Consider the following 13,199-nt stretch of genomic DNA (forward strand, 5'->3'; position numbering starts at 1 on the left):
CATCCCTGAGTAGATGAATTTCTGGCCTCCTCCTACAGTCTTGGTTCGTTGCCCTGGTGGGTCTCCAGGCTAAAGAGACAGTATCTATTCCTCCTTTTCCTCTTCCTAGTCTATTCATTTATTCATCCCTGAAAGGGGAGAGCCTTCTCTTTGCCAGGCATTGTTCTAGCCCCTGGGATACAGCCATGAACCAGATAGACAGCTGTCTCTGTCCTCGTCCAACTGGCCACCAGGTGTCACCAGTGCCAGTCACATGGCCTCTTGCAGGCCTGAGAAAATATGGGCTGGGATAGGGAAGTATGGATGAGTGAACCTGGCCAGCTCTGCTCAGCCAGCCTGATAAGTTCCAGTTGGGCATGGTGGCTCATGCCTTTAATCCCAGCACTCTGGGAGGCCAAGGCGGGCAGATCACTTGAGGCCAGGAGTTTGAGACCAGCCTGGCCAACATGGTGAAACCCTGTCTTTATTAAAAATATTAAAATTGGCCGGGCGTGGTGGCTCACGCCTATAATCCCAGCACTTTGGGAGGCCGAGGCAGGCGGATCACAAGGTCAGGAGATCGAGACCATCCTGGCTAACATGGTGAAATCCCATCTCTACTGAAAATACAAAAAAATTAGCCGGGCGTGGTGGCAGGCGCCTGTAGTCCCAGCTACTCCGGAGGCTGAGGAAGGAGAATGGCGTGTCGACCTGGGAGGCAGAGCTTGCAGTGAGTGGAGACCGTGCCACTGCACTCCAGCCTGGGAAACAGAGCGAGACTCTGTTAAAAAAAAATTAGCCAGGCATGGTGGCACGTAGTGCCTGTATGTAGTCCCAGCTACTCAGAAGGCTGAGGCATAATAATCACTTGAACCTGGTAGGTGGAGGTTGCAGTGAGCTGAGATCGGGCCACTGCACTCCAGCCTGGGCGACAGAGTGAGACTGTCTCAAAAAAGTGAAAAAAGCAAAAACAAACAAACAAAAAAAAGCAAGTTCCTCAAGTGGAAAAAAAATCTATCTCCTCAATCCTCCCTCGCCATAAAGATACATTCATGGCTTCCTCAACAGCCCAGTCTGGAATTCTTTCTGCAGCCTCTGTCCAGTCTGGAATTCTTTCTGCAGCCTGTTCCTCATAGAGAGTCCACCAGCCTTCTTGTAAATCCCTTTGGTGACCACAGCTCACTACTTCGCAATGCAGTCCATGTTATTAGAAGGTTCTTCCTGATTTAGAACCAAAATTTGACATTCACTTTGACTTGTCCTACTTCTGCCATCTGTGTTTGTAAAGAGGAAGGCTCTTCTGCCAAACCTGGCCCTTCAGGCACTTTAAGAGATTGTTCCGGTGCCCTGAGTTTGTTCATTTATTTGTTTGTTCACTCATTCATGACTCTATACAGAGCATTGGCTGTGTGCCAGGCCTTGGGGCCATAGCAGATAATAAATAAGGTTGAGGCCTGTCCTCCTGTGGCTTATAGTCTGTGTAAGAAGCCAACAACCAAACCAATAATAAGGCACGGTCACGGCCAAATAGGAAAGATGTGGGTGGACCTGGAACCGGAGGCAAGGCCCTCACCCACATGGGGACTGGGAAGACTTTCTGGGGCCATCTCCTGTGGTTAGGCAGAAGGTGAGCAACATCCATGAAGTTCAAAGTTTCAAAGAAAAACAGAGAGTTTTGCTGATGCTCCGAGCTTAGTCTGCTCACTGGAAAATGCAGCCTTATGGAAGAGGGGATGGGAAGAGCCACCTAAGCAGTGAGAGAGAGTACGGAGTGTCTGGAGGCAGATAAGCCCAGTCTTTCGGGAGCACACAAAGGAGGAAGGAACTATGAGGGAACAGGCCCAAGATGAAGGAAGAAGCACCTTTGGGCCCCTGAATGCCATCTCAATGACAGTGTTCAAGGCCCAGATCTAGCCTGATGTAGGTTACCTCTCTTGCAGGCACTGCATTTCCACTAACATGGCCCAAGAAAACATCTGCCATTGGTTTCTATTTTTTGAGATAGAGTCTCTCTCTATTGCCCAGGCTGGAGTGCAGTGGCACAATTTTGGCTCACTGAAACCTCTGCCTCCCTGGTTCAAGCGATTCTCCTGTCTCAGCCTCCCAAGTAGCTGGGATTATGGACGTGTGCCACCATGCCCGGCTAATTTTTGTATTTTTCATAGAGATGGGGTTTCACCGTGTTGGTCAGGCTGGTCTTGAACTCCTGACCTCAAGTGACTCACCCGCCTCGGCCTCCCAAAGTGCTGAGATTACAGATGTGAGCCACCACATCCAGCGAGCATCAACCTTTTTTTTTTTTTTCAGATGGAATTTTGCTCTTGTTGCCAAGGCTAGAGTGCAATGGCACAATCTCGGCTCATCCCAACCTCTGCCTCCCAGGTTCAGGCGATTCTTCTGCCTCAGCCTCCCGAGTAGCTGGGACTATAGGCATGTATTACCATGCCCAGCTAATTTTGTGTTTTTAGTAGAGATGGGGTTTCTCCATGTTGGTCAGGCGGCTGGTCTTGAAGTCCCGACCTCAGGTGATCCACCTGCCTCAGCCTCCCAAAGTGCTGGGATTACAGGCATGAGCCACTGCGCCTGGCCCAGCATCAACTTTTTGATCATAACTCGAAGTATACCTGTGGCCCTTCAAAGCCCTCAAGGAGTCTTCACTCAAACTGCTGAAAGACCAAGATACCCCCATCTGGGGATCACACAGCTGTGTTAATGAACCTAAGACCGAGTTTTATTTCCATTTTTCTCTTATTTCCTTTTTTCTCTGTTTTGATTATACAAGCAATACACGTCCATTTTAATTAAAAATTTAAAATATAATGTTTATTATCTTACAGTTTCTGAGATTCAGGAATTTGGGAGTGACTTACCTGGATAATTCTGGCTCAGGGTTTCTTATGAGATTGCAATCAGGATGTCAGCCAGGGATGCAATCATCTGGAGGCTTGACTAGGACTGAGGGTTCACTGCCAAGGTGGCCGGTTCATAGACCTGGCAAGATATTGCCTATTGTTGATAGCAGGCCTTGTAGCTCCACCACTTGGACTTCTTCATGGGGCTGCTTGAGTATCTTTATGGCGGGGCAGACGACTTTCACCAGAGCAAGTGATCCAAGAAAGAGATCGAAGAGGAAGCCACAGTGCTGTTTAGGACATAGTTAGTTCTATATTTGGGAGTGAAATTAGGCTTCCCTTTTTGAAGGGAGAAGTATCAGATAACTTGTGGACTTTTTTTTTTTTTTTTTTTTTTTTGTAGAGACAAAAATTTCACCATGTTGCCCAGGCTGGTCTCGAACTGCTGGGCTCAAATAATCCTGCCTCAGCTTTCCAAAGTGCTGGCATTACAGGGGTGAGCCACCTCACCAGGCCTATACACATCTTTTTTTTTTTTTTCCAGACAGAGTCTTGCTCTGTTATGCAGGCTGGAGTGCAGTGGGATGTTCCCAGGTTCAAGTGATTCTTCTGTCTCAGCCTCCCGAGTAGCTGGGGGGACTACAGGGGCCTGCCACCATGCCCGGGTAATTTTTTTTTTTTTTTTTTTGAGATGGAGTTTTGTTCTTGTTGCCCAGGCTGGAGTGCAATGGCATGATCTTGGCTCACTGCAACCTCCGCCTCCCGGGTTCAAGCAATTCTCCTGCCTCAGCCTCCAGAGTAGCTGGAATTACAGGTACACACCACTACCCCTGGCTAATTTTTGTATTTTTAGTAGAGATGGGGTTTCTCCATGTTGGCCAGGCTTGTCTCAAACTCCTGACCTCAGGTGATCTGCCTGCCTCTGCCTCCCAAAGTAGTGGGATTACAGGCGTGAGCTACTGTGCCCAGCCGTAATTTTTGTATTTTTAGTAGTTACGGGGTTTCACTGTATTGGTCAGGCTGGTCTTGAACTCCTGACCTCAGGTGATCCAGCCGCCTCAGCCTCCCAAAGTGCTGGGATTATAGGTGTGAGCCACCGTGCCTGGCCTAGACACACCTGTAATCCCAGATACTCAGGAGGCTGAGGCAGGATAATCGCTTGAACCCGGGAGGCAGAGGTTGCAGTGAGCTGAGACCCTGCCACTGCACTCCAGCCTGAGCGACAGACTCTGTCTCAAAATAAATAAATAAATAAAACTAAAACTAAAAGTTTAAAGGTACAAAAGTGCAAAAGCATATGCAGTTAAAAGCGAGTCTTGGCCAGGCGCAGTGGCTCATGCCTATAATTCCAGTACTTTGGGAGGCTGAGGTGGGCAGATCACTTGAGGCTAGCAGTTCCAGACCAGCCTGGGCAACATGGTAAAACCCCTTCTCTACAAAAGATACAAAATTTAGCTGGGTGTAGTGGTTCATGTCTGTGGTCCCAGCTACTTAGCATGCTGAGGTAGAAGAAGTACCTGTGCCCAGGAATTCGAATTCGAGGTGACAGAGTGACCCTGTCTCAAAAAGAAGAAAAAGAAAAAAAGGCCAGGCATAGTGGCCCATTTCTGTAATCCCAGCACTTTGGGAGGCAGAGGTGGGCAGATCACATGAGGTCAGGAGTTCGAGACCAGCCTGAGCAGCATGGTGAAACCCCGTCTCTACCAAAAGCACAAAAATTAGCCTGGAGTGGTGGTGCCCATCTGTAATCCCAGCTATTTGGGAGGCTGAGGCAGGATAATTGCTTGAACCCAGGAGATAGAGGTTGCAGTGAGCTGACACAGTGCCCCTGCACTCCAGCCTGGGTGACAGAGATTCCGTCCAAAAAAAAAAAAAAAGACATCTATATTAGTGGAAAAGAATTGAGAATCCAGAATAAACTCTCACATTTACAGTCAGTTGATTTTTTTTTTTTTTTTTGAGCTGGAGTCTTGCTCTGTTGCCCAGGCTGGTGTGCAGCGATGCATTCTTGCCTCACTGCAGCCTCTGCCTCCCAGGTTCAAGTGATTCTCCTGCCTCAGTTTCCTGAGTAGCTGGGAATACAGACATGTGCCACCACGTCAGGCTAATTTTTGTATTTTTAGTACAGATGGGATTTCACCATGTTGGTCAGGCTGGTCTCGAACTCCTGACCTCAAGTGATCCGCCGCCTCGGCCTCCCAAAGTGCTGGGATTACAGGCATAAGCCAATGTGCCCAGCCCTGTCAGTTGATTTTTATTTTTTTTTATTTTTATTTTATTTTATTTTATTTTATTTTTTTTTGAGTCGGAGTCTCGCTCTGTTGCCCACGCTGGAGTGCAGTGGCGCAATCTCGGCTCACTGCAAGCTCCGCCTCCCGGGTTCACGCCATTCTCCTGCCTCAGCCTCCTGAGTAGCTGGGACTACAGGCGCCCGCCACCGCGCCCGGCTAATTTTTTTTTGTGTTTTTAGTAGAAACGGGGTTTCACCGTGGTCTCGATCTCCTGACCTTGTGATCCGCCCGCCTCGGCCTCCCAAAGTGCTGGGATTACAGGCGTGAGCCACCGCGCCCGGCCGATTTTTATTTTCAACAAGGGTGCCAAAACAATTTAAGGTGAAAAAGAATAGTATTTCCAATAAATGGTGCTGGGACAACTGAATATGTACATGGAAAAGAATAAATGTGAATTACCATCTCACACCATATAAAAAAGAACTCAAAATGGATCAAATACCTAAATATAAGAGCTAGAACTATTTACACTCTTAGAAAAAGACATAGGCATAAATATTTGTGACCTTGCTTAGGCAAGAGATTCTTAGATATGGTACCAAAAGGAAAAGTAACAAAAGAAAAGGTAGGCTGGGCACAGTGGCTCATGCCTGTAATCCCAGCATTTGGGGAGGTAGAGGCAGGGGGATCACCTGATGTCGCGAGTTCAAGACCAGCCTGATTAACATGGAGAAACCCTGTCTCTACTAAAAATACAAAATTAGCCAGGCATGGTGGCACATGCCTGTAATCCCAGCTACTCGGGAGGCTGAGCCAGGAGAATACCCGGGAGGCGGAGTTTGCGGTGAGCCGAGATCGTGCCATTGCACTCCAGCCTGGGCAACAAGAGAGAAACTCCTTTTTTTTTTTAGATGGAGTTTGAGACGGAGTCTCGCTCTGTCGCCCAGGCTGGAGTGCAGTGGCGCGATCTTGGCTCACTGCAAGCTCTGCCTCCCGGGTTCACGCCATTCTCCTGCCTCAGCCTCCCAAGTAGCTGGGGCTACAGGCGCCCGCCACCTCGCCCAGCTAATTTTTTTGTATTTTTTTTTAGTAGAGACGGGGTTTCACCGTGTTAGCCAGGATGGTCTCGATCTCCTGACCTCGTGATCCACCTGTCTGGGCCTCCCAAAGTGCTGGGATTACAGGCTTGAGCCACCGCGCCCGGCCGAGAGGGACAGCTATAATACTGGAGGCTGACTTCTGCTCTGGCATTGGGATATAGCTTCCCTTCTCCAGGAAGGGCCCAATATTTGAGGAACCAGCTTGAGCCATCAGGTGCTCAGGAGTTTGAATGATTTTTAGAGACCCAAATGTGGTGATGGTCTGGTGCAGAGCAGTTGTGTCAGCTTCAAAGAGCAGGACAGTTGAATCTTTAGGCTTAAGGGTCAAACAGCCCAGTCTCTTCAGTCATGCAGAGACTGAATTGGCTGGGTCTTTGTTTTGGGTACACTCCAGTTGATGAGTAAGACAATTGAACTGGCCCAATAAGCAGTAGAGCTGCTGAGCCTGCTGTTGAAGTGTCTCCTTTTTAAGCTGATAGATGAGGTCCACCTGTTCATATAGCCACACCTCACGACTTCTAAGACATTCCAGGCAACAGCTTATGCAACTGTGAATCCGAGCTTTGACCGCTCACAAGTTATCTTTAATTTGCTGTTCAGCCTGGAGAACTCCACCAATAGCAAGCTCCAAGTCCCTCCATGCATCACTACACCTCAAAACGGGTTCTCGATTATTGGAGCTGCCACTCTGGTCTTAGAAGGTATTCATTCTGCTCACTGCTCCAGGTCTGGGTGCCTCTCCGGATGATCCGAGGGGACCTTGGGTAGTCTGAGACACAGACCACACAAACCTAGGGCCCAAAGCAATTTTTTGTATTTTCAGTAGGGATGGGGTTTTGCCACATTGGCCGGGCTAGTCTCGAACTCCTGGCTTCAAGTGATCTGCTGGCCTCGGCCTCCCAAAGTGCTGGGATTACAGGCATGAGCCACTGCTCCCGGACTAAATTTTTTTTTGTTTGTTTGTAACCATTAGATTCATTTTTATATTTATTAAGCAATAAGGAAACAAACAGTAAGAGTTGGGGGAGATAACCTAAAATGGTTTTCTTTAGGAATAATTTTTTAAAAAATCAAATAACTGTTATTATTTTAAGTTGCATGAGACTGAAGCTGCACCTGGAGAGGAATTTCATTTTCAAGACCTGCAAAATTGATTAGGCAATGAGCTATTTTTCCCCCATCCCTGTGAACACATTTATAAACTTCAATGGGGGGCAAATTCCATCCAATACTTTGAAAACCATTTCTCATCTCATAATTTACCCAAATCATGTGCACGACTGCAAGAGGAAATAAACAGAAATCTTTAAGCATACATAAGCCACAATGTATTATTAATCCTATACAGACAATCCAGCATTAAGGCTAATTTGATCTTTTAAACATTTTATGGAAAACATTTGACATTTTCACTAGAAAAGCCCACAAGCTTTCATAACCCCAAAGGCATACAGCCTCAACAGGCAGGACTCCATCGGGGTCTTCTTGAACTGGGCACTCCTTCACGGGTAGAAAAGCAGTGAAGACATGTGCGTCTTTCTTCACTTCCTGTCTTCACTTCCTGCTTCTCTGCACACACATCACAATATCTGGCAGAAGGTGGTTTTTGTCTTCCTTAGAGACATTAAACACCTTCACGTCATTTCTGTTTCTGATTTCTTCTACAAGGGCCAGTGGCTTTCCTTTAGGGACTAGGATTGTGCCAGCGATTATAGTCCCTGGGGTAGATAGCATCTCACAAACAGCTTGCATGAAAGTCTGACTAAACAGTTTCATTTTCCTGCTCTCATCAATGACGTACACTCTTTGCCCTGGGCCACTGCTGGAATCTGCATTCCTCAAGACGGGAGCGCCAACTGCTCAAAATAAGTCAGGTTAACCACATAATGCCCAACTTAGCATCTACATTTTCCAGATGGAGGCTCTAACCCAACTCTGAATAAAGGCCTGTGGATGCCGGACAACATGATGACATCAAATCCTATTCTTCTCCTTCCCTGTCTGACTTCCTCTCTATAAAATGCACTGGGGTCGTGGTCAGGGTTGCAGTTGGGTTGGGGTTGCAATTCAGGTCAGGTCCGGGTTAGGGTCCTGATTCAGGCCCTGCTCACCCTGTACCATAGGCCCCCAGCAATTTATTTTATTTATTTATTTATTTATTTATTTATTCATGTATGTATGTATGTATTTATTTATTTTGAGATGGAGTCTCACTCTGTCACCCAGGCTGGAGTGCAGTGGCATGACCTCGGCTCACTGCAACTTCCACCTCCCAGGTTCAAGCGATTCTCCTGCCTCAGCCTCCCGGGTGGTTGGGATTACAGGCATGCATCACCACACCTGGCTACTTTTTAGTAGAGATAGGGTTTCGCCATGTTGGCCAGCCTGGTCTTGAACTCCTGACCTCAGGTGATCTGCCCACCTTGGCCTCCGAAAGTGCTGGGATTACAGGCGTGAACCACTGCACCCAGGCCCCAGTTTGTTTTTGTTTGTTTGTTTGTTTTTCTGAAATAGAGTCTTGCTCTGTCACCAGGTTGGAGTGCAGTGGCACCATCTCGGCTCACTGCAACCTCTGCCTCCTGGGTTCAAGCGATTCTTCTGCCTCAGTCTCTCAAGTAGCTGGGATTACAGGCACCCACCACCATGCCCAGCTAATTTTTGTATTTTTAGTAGAGACGGGGTTTCACCATGTTGGCCAGGATGGTCTCGATCTCCTGACTTCGTGATCCACCTGTGTCAGCCTCCCAAAATTCTGGGATTATAGGCGAGAACCACCGAGCCTGGCCCAAAATTTTTTTAAATAAAAAAATAAGATATCACTTTATATACACTAGATGTATATAGAATTTAAAAGACAGAGAATAGCAAATATTCACTAGGATATAGAGAAACTGGAACCCTCACACATAACTAGTGGGAAAGCAAAATGGTGCAACCACTTGGAAAGCAGTCTGGCAGTTCTTCAAAAGTTCATTTATCTAGAGTTACCACAGGACCAAGCATCCCCTCTCCCAGGTACATACCCAAAAGAAATGAAAATGTATGTCCACACAAACACTTGGGCATCAATGATCATTGCAGCATTATTTATAATAGTCAAAAAGTAGAAATAACTCAAATGTCCTTAACTAATTAATGGTCAATAAAAGTGGTATATCAATGGAATATTATACACAATGGAATGTTTTTGGCAATAAAAAGGATAAAAAGAAATGAAGTACGATACATGCTACAACATAGGTAAACCTGTAAAACATGAGGCTAAGGGCAGGGCGCAGTGGCTCAGGTCTGTAATCCCAGCACTTTGGGAGATCAAGAAGGGCGGATCACCTGAGGTCAGGAGTTCGAGATGAGCCTGGCCAACATTGTGAAACTCTGTCTCCACTAAAAATACAAAAAATTAGCTGGGCATGGTGACTCGTACCTGTAATCCCAGCTACTCAGGAGGCTGAGGGAGGAGAATCGCTTGAACCCAGGAGGTGGAGGTTGCAGTGAGCTGAGATTGCACCACTGCACTCCAGCCTGGGTGACAGAGCGAGACTCCATCTCAAAAACACACGCATGAAAAACAGCCAAAAAACCGGAGATGCTAAGAAGTCGGACACAATCACATATTGCATGATTCCATTTATGTTGTGTCCAGTATAGGCAAATCTATAGATACAGAAAGCAGATTAGTGGTTGTCTGGGGATGAGGTAGGGGTGTTGATGGTTGGGGGTTGATGGCTATATTAGTCCATTCTCACACTACTATGAAGAAATACCCAAGACTGGGTAATTTGTAAAGGAAAGAGGTTTAACTGACTCACAGTTCTGCATGGCTTGGGTGGCCTCAGGAAACTTACAATCATGGCAGAAGGCAAAGGAGAAGCAGGCACCTTTTTCACAGGGCAGCAGTATGGAATGAGTGTACGCAGGGAAAATGCCAGATGCTTATAAAGTCATCAGATCTCATGAAACTCACTCATTATCATAAGAACAGCATAGTGGAAACCACCCCATCTTCCAATTACCTACACCTGGTCCCACCCTTGACATGTAGGGATTATGGGGATTACAATTCAAGATGAGATTTTGGGTGGGGATACAGTCAAACAATATCAATGGCTAAAGGTACAGGTTTCTTTTGGGCATGACAAAAATGTTCTAAAATTAACTGTGGTGATGGTTGCACAACTATGTGAATATACTTAAAACCATTGAATTGAATAGCATGCTTTAAGTTGGTGAGCTATATAATATATGACATATCTCAATAAAGCTATTATCAAAACGAATAAATAAGTCTGGGCGCAGTGGCTCACGCCTGTAATCCCAGCACTTTGGGAGGCTGAGGGGCATGGATCACCTGAGGTGGGGAGTTCAAGACCAGCCTGACCGACATGGAGAAACCCCATCTCTACTAAAAACACAAAATTAGCCGGACATGGTGGTGCATTTCTGTAATCCCAGTTACTAGGGAGGCTGAGGCAGGAGAATTGCTTGAACTTGGGGGGCGGAGGTTGCAGTGAGCAGAGATCACGCCATTGCACTCCAGCCTGGGCAACAAGAGCAAAACTCCATCTCAAAAATAAATAAATAAATAAATAAATGGTAGATCTCTGCACCCGGCTAGATACCTCCTTCCAACAAAATGTGGGTTCATTGTTCACCTCCTGAAGATGCACCAGCTCAGCCAGCCAGCTGTGCTTCCCTGCCTCTAATCATGCCATCATCTGGCCCCTCTTTCCTTGTCATGTCTACTAGGATAGCACCCTGTTTAGGGAAGACCATGACACAATAGTTAATTCCATGATGGGATAATAGAATTATAACAGAAGGGCAGTTGGAGTCAGACCCAGAAGCCACCCCTGGATTAGACATCAAATCTCTGTGTCTGCTGGAGAGGTGATTTGACCCCAAGGTAGAAACCAAGGTGAGAGGGGCTGGCAACTCCAAGAGTTTGATTGTCAGTGGTGATAATGATGGTGATGGTGCTGGTGGTGGGTGATAAGAGTTAGCAATTACTGGCAGGATGCAGTGGCTCACACCTGTAATCCTAGCACTTTTCGAGGCTGAGGTGTGTGGATTGCTTGAGCTTAGGAGTTCTAAGCTAGCCTGGACAACATGGTGAAACCCCATCTCTACAAAAAAAACACAAAAAAACCCACAAAAATTAGCTAGGTGTCGTGGTACAAGTCTATAGTCCCTGCTACTTGGGAGGCTGAGGTGGGAGGATCGCCTGAGTCTGGGAGGTTAAAGCTGCAATGAGCTGTGATTGTCATTGCACTCCAGCCTGGGAGACAGACCCTGTCTCAAAAACAAACAAACAAACAAGCAAACAAAAACAAAAACAAAAAATGACTGGGCAAGGTGGCTCATACCTGTAATCCCAGCACTTTGGGAGGCCGAGATGGGTGGATCACTTGAGGTCAGGAGTTTGAGACCAGCCTGGCCAACATGGTGAAACCTCGTCTCTACTAAAAACACAAAACTTAGCCAGGTGAGGTGGCATGTGTCTGCAGTCCTAGCTACTCTGGAGGCTGAGGCAGGAGAATCATTTGATTCCGGGATGTGGAGGTTGCAGTGAGCTGAGATTGTACCACTACACTCTAGCCTGGGCAACAAAGTGAGACTCCACCTCAAAAAAAAAAAAAAAACTTAACAATTACTGAGCATTTACAAGTCAGGTCTGCACATGCATTTATGCATTTTTTCTTTCCATTCTCAAAATAATTCTGTCAGATAAAAGATGTTGCTATCCCCATTTTAGGTACAAGGAAATTTGGGTTTAAAGAGGTTGCATATCCAGGCCAAGGTCACACAGCCAGGAGAAGCAGAGACCAGATTGGAAACCAGGTCTACTGTGATCAACTGATATTAAAATCCCCCCAATGTCCCTGTTCTGGCAGGATTAAGGGGCACTGAGGTTGTGTGGGCAAAAGAGTGGCTCCGTAGAGGCCAGAGGCCTCCCTACCCCATTCACACTCTGTCCAAGGCCCAGGGTCCCCTGAATGAAAGCATGGGGGCTTATTTCTCACCAGAAGCACTGATGATGAGTTTCAGGGAAGACTTGTGAGAGCTGTAACTCAGCTGGAAATAGAAATGAGAGCCAGCACTTCCAAGGTGTCTGGAGGGAAGAAGCAACTACCAGAGGAAGAAGCAGACGTGGAGAGGCATGTGGGAACTCAGCACCACCGGCCTGAGAGCTGCAGCCAATGAGCCAGGCAGCCTGGAACTTGGGCCTAACTTCCCTCCGTGGCCCTCAGCTTCCTCTTCGGAGGACCAGATGGTCAGTCTGGAAGAGCTGTGATGTCCCTGCCTGTCAATACAGCTGATGTGTGTCTGACTGCTGAGGACAATCCCATGCATGCAGCTGTTGTGACGCTTCCTAGGTACTGAGGCCCTGGCCACAGGCCACAATGGTCCCACCCACCCTCCAGTCCCATTCTTATACCACTGACTCTGTTATGAATCAAGTTGTGTCTCCAAAAAGATAATGCTGAAATCCTAACCTGTGGTAGTTGTGAATGCGACCTTACTTGGAACTTGGAAATAGGGCTTTTGCAGATGAAACTGAGTAAGGTGAGGGCATTAGGGTGGGTCCTAATCCAACGAGTAGTGCTTTTTTTTTTTTTTTTTGGGATGAAGTCTCATTCTGTCCCCCAGGCTGGAGTGTAGTGGTGCAATCTCAGCTCACTGCAATCTCCACCTTCTGGGCTCAAGCGATTCTCCTGCCTCAGCCTCCTGAGAAGCTGGGATTACAGGCGTTAGCCACCATGCCCAGGTAATTTTTTTTTTTTTTTTTTGAGATGGAGTTTTGCTGTTGTTGCTCAAGCTGGAGTTGCTCAAGCTGGTGTGATTGCAGTTCGCTGCAACCTCCACCTCTTGGGTTCAAGTGATTCTCCTACCTTAGCCTCCCAAGAAGCTGGGATTACAGGCGCCTGCCACCATACCCAGTTAATTTTTTGTATTTTTAGCAGAGATGGGGTTTCACCATGTCGGCCAGGCTGGTCTCGAACTCCTGACCTCAGGTGATCCTTTTACCTCTGCCTCCC

The 13,199-nt window shown here is 47.0% G+C and overlaps 2 pseudogenes; both read right to left on the minus strand.

Annotated features, from left to right (window-relative positions):
• Positions 1–6,181: 6,181 nt before the first annotated feature.
• On the minus strand, positions 6,182–7,061 carry LOC100998846 (annotated as a pseudogene).
• A 7-nt stretch (positions 7,062–7,068) lies between these two features.
• LOC100998500 lies at positions 7,069–8,234 on the minus strand (annotated as a pseudogene).
• Positions 8,235–13,199: the final 4,965 nt, after the last annotated feature.

Source organism: Papio anubis, chromosome 5 (genome assembly GCF_008728515.1).
Source record: "Papio anubis isolate 15944 chromosome 5, Panubis1.0, whole genome shotgun sequence".
Lineage (NCBI taxonomy): Eukaryota > Metazoa > Chordata > Mammalia > Primates > Cercopithecidae > Papio > Papio anubis.